At 47.7% G+C, this 22145-nt stretch overlaps 1 protein-coding gene and 1 pseudogene across 1 annotated transcript in view; one reads left to right on the forward strand and one right to left on the reverse strand.

Annotated features, from left to right (window-relative positions):
• LOC129385057 (uncharacterized) overlaps positions 1–22145 on the forward strand; it is a 364778-nt gene that overhangs the window by 151650 nt on the left and 190983 nt on the right. The gene's annotated exons all lie outside the window — the stretch shown is intronic.
• LOC126532534 (U2 spliceosomal RNA) lies at positions 4579–4699 on the reverse strand (annotated as a pseudogene).

Raw genomic sequence — 22145 nt, forward strand, 5'->3', positions numbered from 1 at the left:
TTTTTTTTTTTTATCATCTACCTCTCACGACTGGCCAATTCTTGGGATAACGTACAGGCGGACAGTAGATCGGACCACCTACAATGGGCAGAAAGAAACGGATTTGGGAGGTAATTGATACAGTTTCACTGTCTAGAATGATTGGCAACAACGTTGAATGCCTTATCGCAGACGATAAGCGCCAAATCTGTAAGTACAAGGTCTTCGGAAGCCTCGTATAGACGTTGGTTGACAGTTGTCTACGTAGTACGCAAAAATATTGTGCATTATTAGACACGAAAAAAAAAGTTTAGCAAAGAAAGTACAAAGTGGTCTCGGGAGCTTGACCGAGTGCAAAGTCTGTCGTTACGCGTGTGGCGATGTAGTACATCGCTTGGTTCATTTGAGAAGCAATAACAGGAGTAAAGACAATACAAAACAACGATGAATGGTTCGCCCCGACACCATATTTTTCGCATGGTTGAAGAAATGCCTATATCACTTGATCATAAAGGACCGGGGCGGAAACCCGTCAAACGCACGCTTGTACGACTGAGACTGCAGCTCTGGATGGGATATCGCAACTCATTGCGTAACAGAGGACAGTGCTCCTGTCTTTCCATCACCTGCAGTGTACAGCCAGAAACACATAAGGAGGCGAAACACACGTTAACCAGTCACGATCAGCTCTTCTTTACTTCCACTGCTGAGCCTTTTCTAGATCTCTAGCAAGTCAGCTTGTCACTCATTGACTGTTGCTGCTAGATGCCTAACAGACTGAATGAGTCTGGAACTGCCCTTTCTTGTATATTGTCTTGGTGCTCGTATGCATAGTAATATGAAGAAAACAAAGACAAAGGCCAGCTCGTTTTCACACTACTGTAGCGAGTTTCGCTAATCAACGTCAGCACACGTTCATGTCGCCTATACGGACGTACGCCCGCCAGAGTGACCCCCTCCCCACCCCCTGCAAACGCGTGCGGGGAATGCATACAGAGGCTAGAGGTAAATAGCTTCGCTGTAAAAGAAGAGGTAAAAGGACCCATGCTCACGTGAGCTGTCCAGTAAATGCAGTGGCTTCAGTATCACGTAGCGGCAGAAAGCAGCGCTGAACATGATTATTAATTAGCATTAATGAAAGTCACTCTGCCGTTCATGCTGAAAGCGATGGAACAAGTCTTGTTCGGTCAGATTAAGATTCATATTTGTATTGGTATCTTTTTTCCCTTAATGTCACCACTCATATTCTTGCGTTTTATAAGATTTTAGTAGATCACATATATTACCGTATCCCTAACGTTGTAAAACGTTGTATCATAACGTTGTATGCGGTGCCACAGCCATAACCTTGTTCCAGCCCGCCAGAACCTATACATTATATAAGCACGTGCCCCGTACGCGTATTTACATATCATAAACCTTGCAGCCTATCTGTCTAGAAATCGCATTTTTCGGATAACTTGGGCAACAGAGGATCGCGGGACCTGACCTTAATGACATTATACAAAGTTAGGATCCTACACTGAACCTGCAGATTTCATCGAACTTCTCCCACCGTGATGCAACTTTACTGTGCCGCCTCTGGTTGGGGGTGGCTTTTTCGAAAGCCTACTGATTACTTATTGGAATGTCCGACACATTGATTTGTGACTCGTGCAAATATGAAGAGACCATTGTGCACGTGTTGTGTTTTTGAAATCTCTTAGAGATCGAAAGCGACATTCTTCGGATTGTGTTAAACCGATTAGATAGCAGACCATTTTCAGGAACTAAGATTCTTGAACCGCGCTCCCACCCGTCGCAGACTTAGAAAGCGACGCGGACGCTGCTACCTTTCACGAAATTGTCTGGCCTCAGTGACAGCTTATAGGCGTGAAGTTATGAACAACCGAACGTATTCGCATTGATAGTACCTTCTTCCCTCCCTCTCCTTTCTTTTCCTCTTAAGCCCCTTCCCCTGTGTAGGGCAGCAAACCGGACGTGCGCCTGGTTGACCTCACCTATTTTTCCTTCCTTCTTTTCCTCCTCTTCCTCCTACAACATTAGAGATATGTTAATATATGTGATCTAGTAAAATTTTATGAAGCACAAGAATATAAATATGAGAGAGAGAGAGAGAGAGAGCAACTTTATTGTTTTTCCAGGATGGGGCAAGAGAAGGGGAAGAGGTGGGAGATCCTCTTCTGTCTTTTTCACCATTTAGGCGGCAGCCAGGAACCCTTGGGCCCCGGCGGCGTCTTCAGCCATCCGGATGAGTCGTACTTGCACTTCTGGATCGGAGCTGAGCAGCGCGGTCTCCCAGTGCTCCACAGACCTGATTTCTAAAGAAGAGTGATTGGGCGTGAATATGTTTCAGGGGGCACGACCAAACCATGTGCTGAAGGTCTGCCCTGCCTTTGCAGATTTTGCATTCGGCTGTATACAGTCCTGGGTAACAGCGGCTGTAGGCTACATGGTTAGGGAAGGTGTTGGTCTGGAGCAAACGCCATGCCACCAATTTCCACTTAGTTAAAATTATGTGTGCTGCAGGATACTTGGCCCTCACATGTTTATAATGATCAAGGATGTCCTGATAGGACACCAGCCTGTCCCGCCCCGACCGGGGAAACGAGTGAGCGACAACAGTTGAAAGGTCGGCGTCGACCTCGAGCCGCTTCGTTCGCGTTCTCCTTCCCCGGGAGGCCGGAGGGGGCCGGCGCCCAGACGATTTGGGCCCACCTGACTCGGTTGCCACGAAAACCGGTCAGCAGGATTTTGAGTGCTTCGGACGACACACGCCGCGTTGTGAAATTTAGGAAGGCCGACTTGGAGTCGCTCCCTAAGAATTTGTATTTGGAGTATACCGTCATGGTCAGGGCAATGGCCGCCTCCTCCCCAACTTCCGGCGACGTCGTGAGGATCGTGCCGGACGCGATTGAATCGCCCTGACGATTTACTATTGCTATGGCCATGGCGTCGCGATCGTCATAATCAGCGGCGTCCACGGAGACCACGTCCTCAGACCTCTCGAATATTTTCTGCATTGTCTGTGCTCTTGCCAGTCTCCGTGGCGTTATATACCGGGTGCGTGTTCTTGGGTAGTGGCGGAACGCAGATGTTTTTCCTGATCTCCGCTGGGATGTCCAATTTGGCTCCGGATCGGAATTCGTGATTAATGTTCAGGGATTGTAAAATGTGCCGCCCTGTCCGGCTTTTGGATAGCCTTTCCAGTTGAGCGGTCCTCTGAGCTTCGATCAGCTCGTCTAGTGTATATTGTAGCCGAAGTGCTTCGAACCGTTCATTCGAGGCTGTCACGGGAATGCCTAGTGCCTGTTGGAAGGCCTTCCTGATCATGGCGTTTCTTTTGTTCTTTTCGTCCCTCCTGAGATTCAGGAACGGGGCGACGTAGACCGCACGACTCAGGACGAATGTATGAGCTAGTCTAATTAGGTGGCCCTCTTTCATCCCGCAGTACTGGTTGGCGATCCGCGAGATGAGACGGGTCGTATGATATACGCTCTTTTCGAGTGCCCTTATGGTTTCGGTGCTGTACCCGTTAGCCTGGATTCGCAGGCCAATGACTTTGATGCTGGGTACTGTCGGAATGAGCTGCCTCCTGCTGGTGTAGAGTTGGGTTGATGGCGTTATTGTATCTCACTTGCATCCCCTCCGGTCAGGTTGATAGAGCAGGAGCTCTGATTTTTGCGGAGAGCAACCCAAGCCTGTGGGCTTGGCGTACGCCTCCACCGCGTCTATGCCTCTCTGCAGGACTTCTTGTATGTGTCCGTCGCTGCCCCCCGCCACCCAGAGGGTAACGTCGTCCGTATAGAGACTATGATGCGGTCCCTCTATTGTTCCTAATATTTCAGGAGAGCGAGCATGGCGACGTTGAAGAGGAAGGGTGCGGCGTGCCCTTGCTCCCCAACTCCAACTCGTCTGACTCAATACCCCCGATCGTTAGGACGGCCGTCCGGTTCGTCAAACATGCTTTCACGTAGTCGTAGGTTCGAGGGTCCAAGCCTAGATTTCCCAGATTTTCCAGCACCGCTTCGTGCCTCACGCTGTCAAAGGCTTTAGTCAAATCCAACCCCAGTATTGCCCTGGTATCTAGGGGAGAGCAGCCGTACCCGTGGATAATGCGATGTTTGAGCCTCAGCATTACATACTGAGTCGACAGATTGGAGATGTGATATTAAGGGGAAAAAAAGGTACCAATACAGATATGAATCGTAATCTGGCCTTTTCGAACAAGACTTGTTCCATCGTTCTTCAGCAACGAAAGGCAGAGTGACTTTCATCAATGATTAATAATAATCATGTTCAGCGCTGCTTTCTGCCACTGCGTGATACTGAAGCCATTGTATTTACTGGACAGCACAAGTAAGCATACGTCCTTTTATCTTTTGTCTTTACAGCGAAGCTGTTTACCTCTAGCACCTGTCTGCATCCCTTGCATACGTTCTCAGGAGGATGGGGGGCTGGCCGGCTTACACCCTTATAGGCGACGGGGATATATGCGCCGACCCCGGAGATAGTGCAATACCGGGCATGCGTTCCCTGGGAGGGGGAGGGGGAGGATAGCCAGGCCGGCTTACATACGTATCACGGCGCGTGGACACGAATGCGTGGGCCGATCCCGGAGATAGTGTGACACCGGGCCGACACGCGGCAGAGGTGAAGCAAGCTTCAAGTACTCTGCCAGCTTTCAAAAATAACTTATCTTGGGTCCAAATAGAGCTACATACACTCGGCGTTGTATGAGAAACACTATATCATCATCATCATCATCATCATCATCATCATAATCAGTTATTGACTCTTAAAGGCCCCTGTTGGGCTATTACATAAGGGGGGAGCATACATATGAAAAAAAAAAAAACCTTGAAACAATCATGACTGAAGAAAAAAAAACAATAACAGTAACATCCAGAAGGGTAAAGGAGGTGTAATGAAATGACAGTCAAACACGAAAAGTAATAACCAATGCACTCAAAAAAGTGCGATGCAGTTAAAATAAGTCAAATACATTAAGCATCAATACTAAGAAAGTTCGTTAGTACGTTTCGAAACTTGGTAGTTAAGTTCGATTACTACGTGGTCAGGTAATCTATTCTGCAATAGCTACCGGCAAGAAAGAGTTACTGAAGGATTTAGTAGAGCCGTGAAGACGTTGAACACTGAGGTTGTTTGAGAGACGGCGTGAAGTACGGTTGGGTGGCAAAAGGAACGTGTCGCGTAAATGTGGAAAATTGTAATAGAGCATTTGAAAGAGGCATAAGCATGATATTTTTGGCGATGTGCTAATCATTAGATGTGGAGGGATGATTTGATGTTTCTAACACTGAGCCGACAGTCGCACTGGGATGTAATAAACCGGGTTGCGCGGTTTTGGACGGCTTTAAGTAGCTCAACAAGATACGCTTGATGGGGATTCCATATTGCCGACGCGAATTCCAGTTTAGTACGAATAAATGTCTTATATGCAAGTTGACGGATCGCAGGGAGTGATGATGATAGTGACCGTCTTATGAATCCCAGGAACCGATTGGTGGCAGTAACCAGATTTTGGATATGTTCTGACCATGTAAACTTGCTAGGGAAGATGATACCAAGGTACCTGTATGATTGAACCAGCTCAATAGGAAGGGAATGCAAAGAGTAAGAGTATGACATCAGAGATGTTTCCACGATACGCGCATGAACTTGCGTTTTTTGACGTTTAGCTGCATGAGCCACTCTGTGCACCGTTCTTCAATTGTAGTGAGGTCACAGTGTAAAAGCAACTGATCATTGTGTGAGTTTATACGGTGGTACAGCACGCAGTCATCGACAAAGAGCCGGATGGATGACGAATTACCATAAGGGAGGTCATTAATGAAAATTAAAAACTGCAGAGTTGTGGTGTGCAATCACTGTAAACTGTGATCGGCCAATTAGGAAGCACCGGACCCAGGACGTGATTAGAAGATGGAGACATAAGCTGTTTACTTTGATCATAAGTCGTTCGTGAGGTACACGGTCAAAGGCTTTCGAAAAGTCCAGGTAAATAATGTCTGTTTGGAAGAGAGAATGAAGGTTTAAATGGAGGTCAATAGTGAATTCAAAGAGTTGAGTTTCACATGAGTGACCTGGTCGGAAGCCATGCTGGTTACAGAAAAGGAAACAGTTAGCTTCAAGACGAGAGGCAACATGAGAATAGAATATGTGTTCAAGAAGTTTGCAGGCAATACAGGTGAGTGATATCGGGCGATAATTCGAGGTATCAATTCGGTCGCCGCTCTTGATATATATATATATATATATATATATATATATATATCAAGTGTGTGTGTGTGTGTGTGTGTGTTAGAAAGTGCACTTAGAGTAGCAAGTTGGCCTTAATACGCTTTATTTGTTTTAAATCCTGTTGAGCGAATAATGAGGGGGGGAAAGAGTGTGGCGACGGCGCCAGTGCACGTGACCTGGGTTTCTGTGGTTATAGCGTAACGCGCGTCGGAGGTGCCGGCGTGGCTGCACCAGCGGTTGCAGCAGATGCATACGAAGTGCGGCGGCTGTGGTGGCGCTTTTGGCGGTGTAGTGTGGCGCCGTATTAAATAAACGTATGATTTCATAATGTGTGCAGCCCACACATGCAGTCTGAACACCTTCTCTTGTAATCCGTCCCCACTTGGTTGTTGCGGCCCCAAAATTTTTTTCAGCAGTACTTTTACTAGAGAGAGAGAGAGAGAGACAGACAGACAGACAGACACAGACAGACAGACAGACAGACAGACAGATAGCTTCCTTATTCAAAGAATTTTTGAAATGCTTATTGGCTTTGCCTGTCTATAAATTATTACCAATCTTTTCGCAATACACCGAGTCGCAATTCAAACCCGTGCTCTGGATAGTTTAGCCGATCACCATGTTACTCTGTCTTAAAGCTTTCCCAGTCTACAGACAGACAGACAGACAGACAGACAGACAGACAGACAGACAGACAGACAGACAGACAGACAGACAGACAGACAGACAGACAGACAGACAGACAGACAGACAGACAGACAGACGGACGGACGGACGGACGGACGGACGGACGGACGGACGGACGGACGGACGGACGGACGGACGGACGGACGGACGGACGGTATGTAGAAAAAAAGCTTCGTTCTTCATAAACCCCTTTTAAAGTGAAATTATTTATAACCTTCGTGCAGTGTAGGAATGGAAAGCAAACTCCCCAGGAAGGGAGTTTCCTTATTCAAAGAATTTTTGAAATGCTTATTGGCTTTGCTTTAAAAGTAAAAAAAACAAGAAAAGCTCTCTGCAATGCAGTTTCGAATCACCGTTCGAGATCCCGTCTCTGAGTTGGCTTTTGTGACTGTCTATAAATTATTACCAATCTTTTCGCAATACACCGAGTCGCAATTCAAAAGCGTGCTCTGGATAGTTTAGCCGATCACCATGTTACTCTGTCTTAAAGCTTTCCCAGTCTACGGGTACGGGAGTCCTACCATGAGTGTATACCAGACATTCATTTCTTAATCCGTCTCGTATTTTCTTAAGACAGCTTTTGTTTAGGTCTTTCGAGAGAGGTCTGAGGCAAACTCACCAAAATCTTCAGCTGTGTCATGACCCCCAGGGAACGTGAATAGTGCTTCGCGTCTACCAGTTTTCAGCACCTTGCCTTTCTTTTCTTCTCTTCTTTTTTTTTTAGTCTCGCTTTTCTCGGAAAATTTTCTGAGAGACGGCACATGCACCGGGCGAGATTAATTCTAGAATATCCGTGGGCAGTCCAAACCATTACGTGTTCTTTAATGGGAAACTGTGGAGCGGGGTCTCACAGGCTCTGTCTTTGTATTTGTGAAGGGGTGGGGGGTGTGGGAGAGGCCACACTGAGATGTGAAATGGGAAAAACGCCGGCAACTCTCGGCTGGTCACTACATGGTAGGCGGTCGGGGATACGGCGTGGGCTATGTATGGAGGCTGTCTCGGGGTCTAGTGCTGGAAACATGAGGTGAGAAGGAAATAGGGGGGAGAGGGAGGAGCTATACTTTTGACTAAGTAAGCGGGAATCGTTCCTGCTACGGGGCTAGCCGTACGCTCGACGGCCGCATAAAGTATTCACGGTGGTGAGGAAAAATAAAATGGAATAAGATATGAGGTGCGGGAACGCGTGATATGTATACGTGTGCGTCCGTGGGCGCGTACTTCCGTTCGTTGGAAACGCGGAATATGAGAAAAATAGAGGTGGTGGAATAGACGGGAAGAAAGGATAGCGGCATGGATTGAGGGCGGGAAGCACGGGGAAAGTGGGAGGGGAAGGGGGAGGGGCGCGAAGGCTGGCGAGGATAGCGTAGTCTGCGGAGACAAGAATAATGTGGCGCTCGTTCTGTAGCGAGCCCTCCACATGGCTTCGTGGCTTCCTGGGGGCTCTTGCGCGCACGCGCTCCCGTTTTCTCTTTCCCGCGCGCATTTCTATATTTGAGTGCGCCTCAAGCTTTGTAGTCCCGAATCGTTTTTTTGTTGTTGTTGCTTTCGTTGGCTTACACGTGCTTTTGTTACGTCGTTGTCACGTTCGTTCTTCACGTTTGGGTCTCCGCGCTGTGGCGACGTGGCTCGTATCTTATGTACACGTTTTTCGAGCGTCTTGCTCATGGCGATTCTGTCTTCCCTCTCCTTTTTCTTCCTTTGCGCCACACTCTCTTAGGGCTTAGTTTCGGCGGACGGAGATGGGTTCTCAGCGGGATTGTATCCTCTTCCGTCGCTGACCAAAGGCTCGGCCAACGGCTTTCTTTTGTTGTTGGTGCTTCTCTTGACTTCTTCCATATATACGCTGCGCGCTACGCGCTCGTCGAGAAATGGGACGACTCTCTGTTTCGCTTCCCCGGCGACTTGGTTCCTCTTCGCTTTCGTTCGCTAATATTTTTTTTTTTCTGGATTGCCAGCTTCTCCATTTCCCCTCTCCCCTCTAGCACGCTCCTCCCATTTTTTCCACCCCCTCGCCTCCCGTGGACGAAGTCGGCCGGCGCGGTGGCCGCAGCCGCGGTGGCGATCGTTTCGTTTCCCTATATCGCCGCGCTGTCAGACGCGTTGGCCGGGGCCTACGGTCTCCTATTTCTTGTTCCTCCTTTTGGTAACCGCGTCTCTCCCCCGTACGGACACAGAGGCGGCCAGTTCTTTGCGGTCGCCCAGGAAACTGCGTCATTTTAGCCGGGCATATTGCGTCGGCTCTCGCTTCGGCATTGAGTCTCTCTCTCTCTCTTTCTCGTTCTCTCTTGAGAACTTCGTGTGTATGTGTGTGCAGTGCGAGCAATGGTCATTTACACGGCCCCGCCTTCGGAGGAGACTGGTGGCTGGCTGCGTGGCAGTGAAGTGTGTTTCCTAGGCTGTCCATAGCGGGTGCCTCTCATATTGTAACCTTTACGCTCCGTCAGTCTATATATACCCTCTCTTATTCTTTGTGCGTCTTCGTAATTTCTTATTTCCTTTCAGTTATTTCGCTTCCAGAAGCTACAGTTTGCGGATGAAGAAGTCTCGGTTTGAGTTTGTTTGCTTTGCCCGTCTGCTGGCGACCGGAATATAACGCTGCTTCGCTGGAGCAACCGCGCTCTCGAGCGTCGGACGCGTATTGACGCGTCGTAAAACGCTGTCTGCCCAGCCGTCTCCTCTGGCTGCGTGATTCGAGCTCGGCGCCAGTTTTTGTTAGTGGTACGTTTCTGCGTTTTGCAAGTGTCCCTTTCTCTCTCTCTCTCTCTTTCATTTCAAGTTCGTGACCTCATGATGGCGGCCCCGCGTTTCACTGACATGCTTTCGAAACACGCAAAGCTCTAGCGGAGATTGCTCTGGAAGGGAGTGTGTGTTCGCGTTTGATAGGGGGGCCATTCTTTTTTTTTCTTTTTGGCAACGCTGTTTTTATACTGGTCAGTGAGCTCGCGCACGCGGACTGTTCTTGTCATTGCCGTCCCTTGTGAAAAAAACAACAACAAATTACTTTCAACACGCTAGTCAAGAAAACAAAGTCGCATGTGCGTAGTGTGCATTTATCGGCGTTACTCGGCACAGTGCGTCCAGTGTTCGCGAGGAATGCACATAAGATCAGGTTATAGGTTTTGTCACGTGCTAAACCACATTTCGAAATCATATTTTCGAAAACAAGACTTGGTTACAGGAAGGCGATGTATTAAGACTGAGAGACTCCAAGTATAACATACAGTGTTCCAGGAATTAGGACAGCTCACGAGCTATAGCTGCATTTCAAAGGCTTTACAAGTACCCTTGAAGTACTAACGTGAAGTTGATTGAGTGCTAAGAAGCACATTTGACACAGAAAAAGACGGATGAGAAGAACGCTATTATTTTATTTATTTTCGAAGCTCAAACAAGTTGTCTATGCACGGTTAGATATGTACTGCTTATTTAATTAATAATATTTGTATCGTTTCAAAAATAAAGTTTATTCACTCAATTTGGAGTTTGTTTCAGACACACTTTGTATATTCGGAACCTCAGAATATATATTGAAGTTGTGTGAGAGGGCCGTGTTTATTGCGAAAGGTATAGATGTAACGAAACCTCCAGCATCCTCCCTGCCTTTTTCCTTTTCTGCCGTCTTTTTATCTTTATCGAACGAACAAATAATTCAACAAGACAGTTACATAGACAAAGCTAGCCATAATCAACATCAGACCGACTGGTGCGAGTCCCTAAGGAGTGCCGCAATTCTTAGCGCTATCGAAGTGGGGACAGCACAACCGGGAAGGTGATTTCATAATTATGGCGCACTATTTGGGCCTCCTGTTGTACGGTTTATAACCATACTAGGAAATAATTCCACGACAAATATCCGTAGACTTCAGAGTGTGCAAGCCCCAGCCCTCAGAACTTGTCTTGCTCCCGAGGAGAATCTTGTCAATTGCGGCACTGGCCATCGTCCGAGATTCCCTCATCGCATTCTACATCGCTGCTGACGCACTTACTCGCCCTCCTTCCCACCATATTACTTGCCTTCCAGCAATGGGGCCACATACAACGTTTACAAAAACACATCAAAGCATCAGTCATAATTGCTGACAGAATTCACGCCTGCTACATGACTTTCAGCATATTTGTGGTGTATGCCCTAGCCTCAAACACAGCTGGTTATTCCATATATATAAAAAAAATGTTGGACCGCCGAAGCAACCTGTACTTTTATGACGTTTACAAAGCAAGACAGCATGCTTAGAGATAGTCTTCGAAGGCTAACAGCTCTGCGGCTGCAGTCATCTGTCCGGCAAAATCAGCAGAAATAAAGTTGGAGCCATCTTGTTTGACAACATTGACAGGTATACGCCCAGCCGCACTACGCGTGCTGCACTGGAATTCATTAGCAAATAGCCATCTCAACCAAGGACAGTTTTCTGGGATTCGAAGTCAGCCCTCTAAAGCGTACCAAACTCAATGCGCCGGGTACCGAATGATCAGCCTAAAGCTTAACGCCATTGCCATGACAAGGTACATAACATACTTATTCAATGGCTTCCGGGACATCGCTCTCTCAGCGGGAATGACCTCGCCTACAAAGCCGCCCAAACGGCACCTTAGAGCGGTCTGTGTCTCTTTATTTGGCGTAATGGCGTCTCAGCTAGGTCACACTCGATGTCCCGTGAATGTGCATTGCCCCTGTGGGACGAGAACGTTTACACCACGTCTCGCCTGCGTTCGTCGTCCCCCGATCTACAACTACGCCAGCCGTCTGGATTTACACTGCGCGAACAGACCACGTTGTGCCGTTTGTGGCTGGGCGTCGCATTCACTACGTGCTGTTTCCTTTTTTTCCCCAGTTGAACTAGCTGACAGTCCTGCATGCGAAACATGCAACTGTGACGAGATATTCACAAACCTTCTTTGGGTCTGCCCACGCTGTAATGCCGAGAGGCAAGGGAGGGGCGTTGTCCTTGATGGACGGCTTGAGGAAGACACAGGCGAAGCAGGCCTTTATGAACTGCTTGAGGAAATCCTCGTCAAGGTGATAGAAAAGAAAAATAGACGGCTAGACACACCAAACCCATTAGCAAGCTTGTAGCTGCTAACCCAGTGATATAACCAAAGCTTAGGACCAAACTTTGTAACTTCATCTTATGGTAATATTTTAATGAAATCTACTCAAACTGTAGCTATCGCAGAAGTAGAGATCGAGGTATGACTCACTATACAATGTCTGTAAAGGAAACCACAAAACAGATGGCGCAGCATGCGATGAAACCAATGATAATGACAATATAAAAAAAGAAAGAAGCGGGGGAGAACAACACGTCCTCCTTCTGAGCATAAAAACAACACGTCAGATTATGAAGAACCTAACGTACAACGTACACTTCTGTTGATATAGATTATGACTGCGTCTAAAAGAAACGGAAGGCTGATTGCCCTCCGCGCAATGGGGTGAACTGAATCAGCGCTAGTTCTAAAGTTGCCAACCATCAAGAATCACAATAATACTTTGAATGAAAAGGAGTGCTAAACTTTTCGGGTTTCAACTCGTAATATTAATATTATTATGGCATCATACTAACGGCATAAAAAATGCCCTTAGATGTTCGTCATCTCAATAAGCACCGTTAAACGAACCGCCCGACTAGGATGCAAACCCCGCAGGGTATACGCACGTACGGCGATAACAGTTAGCGCAAAAACCACGCGTTACGCAAACTGGTAATACTAGTCCCAATAGGAATGACAAGGGAGGCCTTTATTTTCCCTCTTTCTGCTTTATCTCGATGCGAATTTCGAGTTTGCGTGTTTTACGTTGAGCAGCGCATGCAAATGAACCCTGTGGGAGATCATTATTCTTCCTTTCTTTCATTACCAGTGACAATGGATCGTTAGCAAGCTATCCCTGGAACTCTGTTTGTTGGCTCTAATTGAAACTGGCTGGGGAGCCCCTCAGCAGAATTTGCGTTGAGTAACGCGGCTGTAAGCATTTTTGCTCATTCTCCTGAACGCGGGCAGCCGTAAATGAGTGACCTCGACGAACATGCAACCATTTGGGGTCCCCCACTGTTCGTAGCATACTACAGCATTCTCTCGAACGTTTGTCTTGCCGGCAGGTAATCCGATTGCCTAGCGTAGTGGCTTCTCTCTGCATAGCGGCTGATTACGTGCGCATGTGTTTTGCGAGTGTACAGCGTGCGCGCGTACTTTGAATAGCTCCGAGGTCGACACACTCTTAATAGTCGAGTCGGGAAAATGGAACGTGATGACGTCCTCGCAGTTCCTGATAAACGCCACAACACGCCCAAAGGAGACAGCGAAGTTTGCTGATGAAAACAACAGTTGGTGCTTTTGCTGGGTGCTAACCGTATTCGAATGTTATATGTTGTCTGCCTGCCCTGTCTCTCTCTTCAGACCGCGTTTATCTGACTGGACTCCCGAACGTGCTCTGTCTATAAAATACTTGAACCATTGTCACATTCGTCCTTCATTAAACTACATGCATCAAGAAAGCAAGTTGGGCCAGTTAGTTAGGACTCATTGTAAGGTTCGTAACAGCGCAACGCAAGACATGGACAAAAGGAAGGTGAAAACGACGCAACGGAGCTGATTCTCAACTGATATTTTATTGAAGATATGTCTTACATATGTATAGGTGCCAGTTGAAAAACCATTACATGCACGAGACGTAGAGATACTTTAAGGCAACTGTGACCAACTGACGCTTAATCAAAAGCGAGAAGGGTAATGCAGTTCCTTGTCATGAAGAGCGATAGACGGTTCGCTGATACATGCATTGTCCCTAATCGTTATATTGTACGCCTCAGCGATTTCTCTCGTCAATTGGCTCGGCTCGCGTGTTTATAAGTGGCATTCGTTTTTTTTAAGGAGCGACAGACGCACGACTTGCAGTACTCCGGGAAATAGGAGACGGAACCCCTTGATGGGAGCTCATGCTCCCTAAGTCGAACATTCACATGGCGCTTCATTGGTCCTACGTACTCTCTACCACAAGATAATGGAATGGCATATACAGCCTGCTTAACACAAGTGACGTACCCGTTCACATGGTTGACAGTGCACTTTCCCTTGACTTGCTCATCTTTCAGCATATTGACACATGTACTTGTTTCTCTTTATCGGGCGACACGTTTCACCGCCTAACAAATGTTATCGCACAGCGTAGGACGCGGCTGCATGTATCAGAAGTTTCTAGAATGTTATCGATGGTTCCATCCGCTGTCTGTCACCGAACCTTGTCTAATCTGATTGCATGTATGCGCGACGCGAATAGTGTAGAACTTTGTGGAAGACACGTGGGTCCCAGCCATTAGTCCGGAACATTCGACGATTGATGTATAAAAGCCGACGCGCTTGACCCGTTGATCAGATTTTCGACGATTGCCGACTGTGTTAGCCGCTGTCGCCGTTCTTTGAGTGTAGCCTGTTTTTGAGGGCATAAGTTCGCGCAGCTTGTTTCGTCTTTCCCAGTTTGGCTGCTTTCTTTACCGTCACTGCCACGTGACAATACTATCAACTAACGGGCATATGCGACATATCTTATGTTTCGCAGAAAAACGAACATCAATGATCTACCTTGAACCAACGTTCTTAAGCCCATGCGCCAACTTGTGTACATACGGTACTACTGCGTTTTTCCCCTGTAATTTAGTTTTACCACCTTGATCATTTATACTCTTGACGCCCCGAACCATACTTTCACACAGCAGATGAAATAATCACCTCGGGGTAATCAGCGTCCAGTAAACAATTTACCTGGTCAGAAAAAGCAGCCTCGGAGATATGAAAACACGACTTCTTTAAAGGGAAGCTGAAAGGTTTTCCAGAAAAAATGAGTGAAGAGCAGTACGCTGTGGTTTTCAACCCTCTGAATTCGAATATCGCATCGAAATTGAATGAAAGGAAGCGCAAACATAATTTATTTCGACGAAAAGTTCAGCAGCAGACACGCCCAGCTCGCGCGCCTCGTTTCCGCCTGTGATTGGTCGGGCGCCTCGTGACGTCAACAATGGTGTTCGTCCGGACCTACTGCTGCCGCTACACACGAAGCACGGTGCAAAGTAGTTTGGTGGTGTTTTGCTGAGACGGTCATAGAAATTTTCGAGAGCTTGCGTTTCTCTGAGGAGTTCGGCATTAAGTCCAAACTCTACGAGAGCGATTTTGCGCGCGACGGTGACGGGCGACAGTTTCGAGCGACAAAACGGGCCGTCGCTTGAACAAATCGTTCGGTGTTGTCGCTCGATCGCTCGTTTCTAGAAATCGAGAACTCGTCGCTCGTCGCCCGGAAATGCTATGACAGACTAGCCATTTGTGCGAAGTCGAAACTGGATGTACAGTGCTCACGGAATGAAATGGGACACGGAACATTTAGTAGAACCATATATGTGTGCAAAGTACGCGAGAGCACCATGTCATGTCGCTAGGAATTTGGTCACCAAAGGTGACGAGGACTCTGATGTAAGTGTACGCGCCGGAATTACGTCGATGTGACACGAACTGTAGCCGGTTGAAACGAAAGTACGCGCATTACTTAGCCCTAAATTGACGCGTTTCATTCCGTGAGCACTGTACATAACTCAAATACTGCTGTTTGTCGCACGGAACGAGCAAACTATTGAATTTTACACGTGCAAGAATAAGAACCTAGTGCAAGACCTTCAGAAATATTTTATGCTCCTTCTTCAGTAAAATACATCAACTTAAATTGATAAAGCATGCATAGTTTCGGCGCGTATATTGCTGCCCTCATACCGGGAAGTCGTCGCTCAAAGCCGTCGCCCCCGTGGAGTTCGGCTTGCAGACGACGAGTGAACACGACAGCCATCGCCTCGCTTGTAGCGCTGTCGCTGTCGCGTGCAAGATCACTTTTAAGGGGTTTATACTTGTACATACTACACGTACGTACATACTTATACATACTACATGTACGAGCCGATTGCGAAGAGCCGGCCTCTCCAAGAAGCAAAAAATGCTGGTACAAGCACTGCTTTCCACGCGAACGAAGGCGAAGTGTTAGCATCTCCTTGTATTGGAAATGTTGTTTGGAGAGTATGTTTTTTTGCTAAGCTGCATTCAGCGTTCCAGTGAGTACGTTTCCGGGCAAACAACTGTAGTGTTATGTTCCTGCATGCCTCATCGTAGAACGTAAGCGGTGATGCGATCTTCACGCATTGTGCGATGCGATTTGTGCGCTGCCGCAAAGCTGTCGGCAATCTACACAGATGGTTTCAACGCGAGAAAAGTTTACTGGCTGTTGTAGCACGTGTAGTATAGAACCTTCATCAGCGCACCATCCGCACGCTACTCGTAACCGGTGAATTCCGTCGGCTACGTGAGATGGTCGGTTTCTTATGTGTGCGAGAGAAGGGGGAGTGCAGCGTCTTGGCGTGAGCAGGCTTTCCAACACAGCAAACTTTACGCTTGCACTGCGTTATGGTAGCTGCATGCAGGCTGTTTCACAAGACACGTGCGAATAGAAAATTCGCGGCGCTTGGCGATGAAACCTGCGTCAAGGGTGGGAGATAAACATGCACCATCCGTTCAGTGTGCTAACTATTTTTTTTTTAGGAGAACCCAAAGCACGCGTTATTGATAAACTCCGGTAGTAATCGTCACGGAAGTGGTTAGAGCACAACACTTGTTCTTGAGCGCTTGAAGTTGTTTCGCTTCACAGCAGCCTCCCACTTAGCTGAAAGCTTCTTGTCTTGCAGGAACTACTGGAACATCGGAACATCGTCGCGGCCGCTGGTGTTCGTGCAAGCGTAGGCTGCACAGAACGCCGGCATGATCGGCCTACAAGTTCAATTCATGCTGCGCACGTCAACTACCACTCCTATATACACACAAATTAAGGGATGTAGGGTCGAACGAAGCAGATTAGGACGGCACGCACGCAGAAATAAGCCCGGTCAGGCACGGTCGCGGAGACTGTGAAGGAGCGGAACACCAGTGTTGACGTCACTAAGCCGCGGTTTCCGGTCTCCTCTCGCATCGTCAGCGTCAGCAGCAGCGCGCGGCGCTCGACGGGGGGCGGAGCTACAGCGCAATTTTAACCGACGATTGCGTCGCTCCTAAGAGAAAAATCCCCCCCCCCAAAAAAAAAAAATTTTACCTTCATGGTTTCTAATGTTCCCGCATCCGTATATGAGCGTCTTATTGAATTCGACAGACTCTTCAGCTTCCCTTTAATGCAACATTCAGGATGGTTCTCGCTATAGCCCGCTTCACTACCTTGGAATGACCGGATTTACAGTTCTAAATGGGACTTACAGTTAAATTGACAAGAGAAATCGCTCAGGCTTACGTTATAAAGATTAGGTACAAGGCCTGTATCAGCGAACCGTCCATCGCTCCACATGACAAGAGCCTTTCCCACTTTTTGTTATGCGTCAGTTGGTCGCAATTGCCTTGATGTATCTCTGTGTCTCGTGCATGTCGTGGTTTTCGAACTAGCACCTATATATATGTTAGACATATGTTCAATATAATATGAGTTGAGAGTCAGCGCCATGTCATCGTTTTTACCTTCCTTTTTGTCCGTGTCTTGCGTTGCGCTGGTACGAGTCTTACAACAAACTAAATGCGTGTGATCAATGCTCCCTATCTCTCGGTCTTTTTCACTTTATATTCCCCCTTTCCCTCGCTCCCAGTATAGGGCAGCAAACAGGACTCTCGTCTCGTTGATCTGCCTGGGTCTTTCCTCTCGTTTCTAAACCTATTTCTCAAGTTCAGCACCGACATACTTGACAACTAATGGTTTAAGAACGTCCAAATTTCTACCTGTCTCTGAATATGAAGGAAAATTTAAATTTAAAGAAAGCGCATTTTTGATGTCATCGTCGCCGAAAGAGTTCACCAAAAACTGATTATCAGGGGTATGTAGGATAATCGCAGTTGTCGCAGCACCATATTGTAAATATACGAAGCGCAGATATACGTAGTGTAGAAGCGGTGTTCAGCGAATCTGATTTGAACTGAAATTTGTTTAACTGACAGATCTGTAGTAAAGTTCTTAGTTGTACTGGTGCTCACATTACGTAAAAGTGATATCAGTCTGAAAGACCTATACCTTCTCTTTCGTTATAGGCGGGTTTTCTGAATAACAACGTTCTACTTGAGGGCGTATGACTCTGTACAGCTTGCTTATTGGCTCACTCAATTTACTGCGAGTAGGTGCCTTCGACGCTGCAATAAAGACGGTCGTTCACCGCGGTTACGAAGCGAGCGCGGAGATATGTCCCACATTTATGTCGCAGACACGCGGCGATAGAACCTCCGTTGGAGCAAGTTGGAGTAGCAGACTGTGGAAAGTGCTCAAGGCTCTGTGTAGAGAGGAAATAACTCGATGCACACCTGATCACATTTACACGGAGGAAACTTCTTTTAGTGCACTTCCCTCCTTCAGGCAATGCAGACAGACTCAGCCGAAAACCAGTGCGATGCTGAAGATGTGTGCTACTGTCCTCTCTCAGTTTAAGCTACTGTTGCCTTTGCGCGTTCACTTGCAGCCCCCCCCCCCCCCCTTCTCCAAAATAGAAAGAACGAAAGCTTTGCTAACAAAATGTTTAACATGTGCATGTAGCTGTTCGCGTATGTACGTAAGGAATGGAGGTATGTGAACGCAAACGCACCATAACACTGAGGCGCGGCGATTGCAAGGTGTCCATAGTTTTATGTGTGCGCTTACGTCAAAAAGAAAGTTTAGAAAATAGGCGATAGCAATGCTGCTTATAACAAATTTTACATCCTGGAAAGACGCCTGCCTCGAAAATCACAGCCGCATCAGGTAGTGTCCCTAACGTTCCATAACGCACCGAGCCATTCGTTCTTTCTGCAGAGATGCACGATGTCGGGTGCCAAAGAACATGCGCGTTTATGGTCTTATTTGAAGAATAAGCTTTGTCTACATCACAAATCAGCAATAATTTCTGCAAGATACTAGTGTGTCAAGGTCCTTTGTCGTAGAGTTTGACATAAAGGCGGTTTCGCAGACAAGAAGGTGCAATCTGCTTCTGAGAGGCAAGCACTGCATCTTCGGGCCATGCACCACCACCTTTGTAGCGCACTCCTATAATAACAAGGACGCAAGCCCATGTATACCGTCCTCTTTTCTGAAAACGCTAGTCAGCTTCCACATACTAAAGGGAACGCAAGAGCACGCTTGCAAGTTGTATTACATCGCAACTACAAATAACGGAAGCGCGGCAATGATCATGCGTTGGTCGAGAGCCCGCATCGAAAAGTGCGAAAAGCGTCTGCTCATCCCCGAAGATAACGGTTTTCAAATCAGCCCTGGTAAATGAATGAGTGCCTAGTCGAGAACGTTATTCCCCAGTGAAGCCTCCTAACTGTGCCGCTTCCAATAGTTAACCGGCATGGCTATCGATGCCACGCCGATGCCCCGAGCGCGGTATACGGGGAAGGTAAATTTACGAGATGACGTGACCCCCTTCGGATCGGGACAATAACATCGCGCACTGAGCGCGAGCGGCGCTCGTTGTTGAGGTTGCGTTTTCGTTTTATTCAGCACTCGCAAATGAGGCCCCGTTTTCAGCGACGGCGCGCTGTTACCATGGCATTTTGTCAGATTCTGTCATTTATTTAGAATACTCAGCCATTTTACATTTTCAGCTTTGCGCCTGACTTTCTCTTGTTCGTTTGCTTCATATAGCATATGCAAGCGCCTTTTGTTGTTGTTGTTGTTGCTGCTGCTGTGATGAATGTGATGTGATGAAGCCATAGCACTGATAATTATAGAAATTTACGGCGACTGGTTACGTTAAACTCGTAGGCGCGAGTAACGCAAGGAACATCGACATTGTGACGCGTACCTAGGATTTACATTTACCCGGCTGTCGCACTGGAGAATACACGCCGAAATGCGATTGCTTGGCGGTGTTTGTACAAAGTCAGAGCTTACCACTTTGCAGATGAAACTAAAGTGCTTAATGTATATGGAAAGCTTGCGGATAATCTTTCTTGCTCTCCTCTCACTTCTCTTAGTCTAGACAAAAAAAATATCTAGTAGTGAATTTACCGCCTCTGTCTTGTCGGTTAGGTTCATTTTTAAAAAGAATGTCTAGCTGAGAGCCATGTCACCGTGCAAAGAAAGCTCATCTTATAGAAAAGCGAACACTTTTTAAACTGGTACAAGTTCAAATTAACACCAACGGTACTCCTATTTGTCCCACTATCCTATGAGAAACGCAATGAAACCAGTTCAGCCATTGGTCAACCACGTCATGCAGTGAAACACCAACAAGGGCGTGTTTCAAGGAAGGCCCGGAAAAGCGAGAAGCAGTTCTTCTTCTGTGTTTTCCAGGCCTTCTCCTCGACAGAGTAGCCATGACCGCCATCTTCTTCCCATGAAACATGCTCGTAAAAACGATCGGAACGCTCGCACAATGGTAACGCCACACTCTTTCTAAACTCTCTCTGTAAACGTCGTCGCCAAGACTTGTTTTCAACCGCTCGCATTTCCCGTTACGCTTCATGCTTTGCCGAACCACTCGAAGTAAAGCTTTCATAGTGGCCGCGTCGGAACAAGCAGGGAGCACTTCCATCGAAACTCGTTTCCACGCGCACTGTTTCCACGCGCATCGTGCTCGAGTCGTTATTTCTTTTGCCTTTCTTACCCTGTCTTTCTTTTACCGTCACGGTGCTTGAAATCCGAGATCCGCTCCCACTTGAGGAAGTGCTTAATGGTCCCCGACTCTCATTCCCTGCGTCTTTCTTGCTTTCTCTCTCTCCAATACCGTCCTTCAGAGCCTCTTCCTTCTTTTCGGTACACGCTCCTTTGAAATGGGGAACAGTGAGACACGGCTGCAGTTTTCATCTCATTGCTCTTTCTTTCCTTTCTCGTTAATCGTTCCCCCAGCCTGTTCGTGCTGTGCGGCCGCCCAAATAGAATTGTGCGTGCAACTAGGCTTCGGGCGACATTAAGGCAGCGCACCAAGTCAGCCACGAACGTAGTAAAGAATAAAGGAATGAAAAGAGATACACTCCAGCAGCCCCGCATTTCGAAGGAGAGATACGTCTAACTCTGTGTAAATCAAAATTTTATCCCTGTGACTTCACAGGTCCAAATCAAAAAAGGAGGAAAAAGAGAGCGCGAGAGATTAAAAAAGAAGTAAGAGACGACTCAGACCTCCTAGTTGTTTCATTTCAGTAGCTATACTTTCTCCCGCAAGTGAACACCGAGTGCGGGCGCGTATAGTTCGAATTGTGTAAGAAAGGAGGTATCTAGGAGCTTGAAAGTGACGAGAGGGCGAGCGGAAGGAAAGGGGGGACCACGGAGGCTGGGCCTTCATTCGGTCGACGTTCATTTTTAATGTCAGCGCACAGGCGCACGGGGGGGCATCGGCAGTTGTACTTTTCTTGGTCAAGCAGCGCAGTGGGGCCGGGTGACGGACCATTTTTCTGCCAATGGCAGTAGTATACGCGGCTGTCTTTGGGTTCTCCGTTATGTACTTTTCGAGTGGCTTTTGACGTGCGTCGAATCCCCAATCGGCGCGCGTGACCCGGGTGTTACATAGCGAGCCGCGCGCTCGTCGGCTGGCTGGCTAGCCGGGGCCGCAAGTGAGTAGGGGGAGGGGGGCGGAGATTCTGAGCTTTTTCACTTCACGCACGTACACACCCAACGTTGGGCTCGGCTCGAAGAGACGACACACACACACACACACACACACACACACACACACCTCCTAAGCAATCCCCCGCCCTTTCCCGCCTATATTTCGCCCTAGTTTCTTTTTCAATTCTCTTTCGTTTGATAGCGAGGATGATGCCTTGAGGCCGCGTTCGTTCAGACCAATTGTCCCGAAGTGTAATCATTTTATTTTGCTTTTCCACGCTACCCACACACTTTCCCACTCCGTGCCGAGCGTCTCTGTCTGGTTCGAAAGACGTATCCCGCACTGGATGCTCAAGTGCCACACGCAGCACGCACAAACACTCAAATACTGGTACACACGATCGAAAACACAAGCCCGTTCTCGCACACGCCCGGTCGCGAAGGGCGCTGGCGTGACCCACATGTTGTCGCCCACCTCCGGTCGACGGCGTATTGCACTCCCTCTTGCCTGCTGGCTCTCGTAATCACGTGGTCTTGCCTCTGCATTGGGCTGAGTGGAGAGGGGTAGCGGGAAGTTAACGCTTTAGGCGAGAGGCCGGCGACATTTGGCGGCAGGGTTTGGAAATTCGTTAGTTGCTTT

The sequence above is a fragment of the Dermacentor andersoni genome, chromosome 5, assembly GCF_023375885.2.
Source record: "Dermacentor andersoni chromosome 5, qqDerAnde1_hic_scaffold, whole genome shotgun sequence".
NCBI lineage: Eukaryota > Metazoa > Arthropoda > Arachnida > Ixodida > Ixodidae > Dermacentor > Dermacentor andersoni.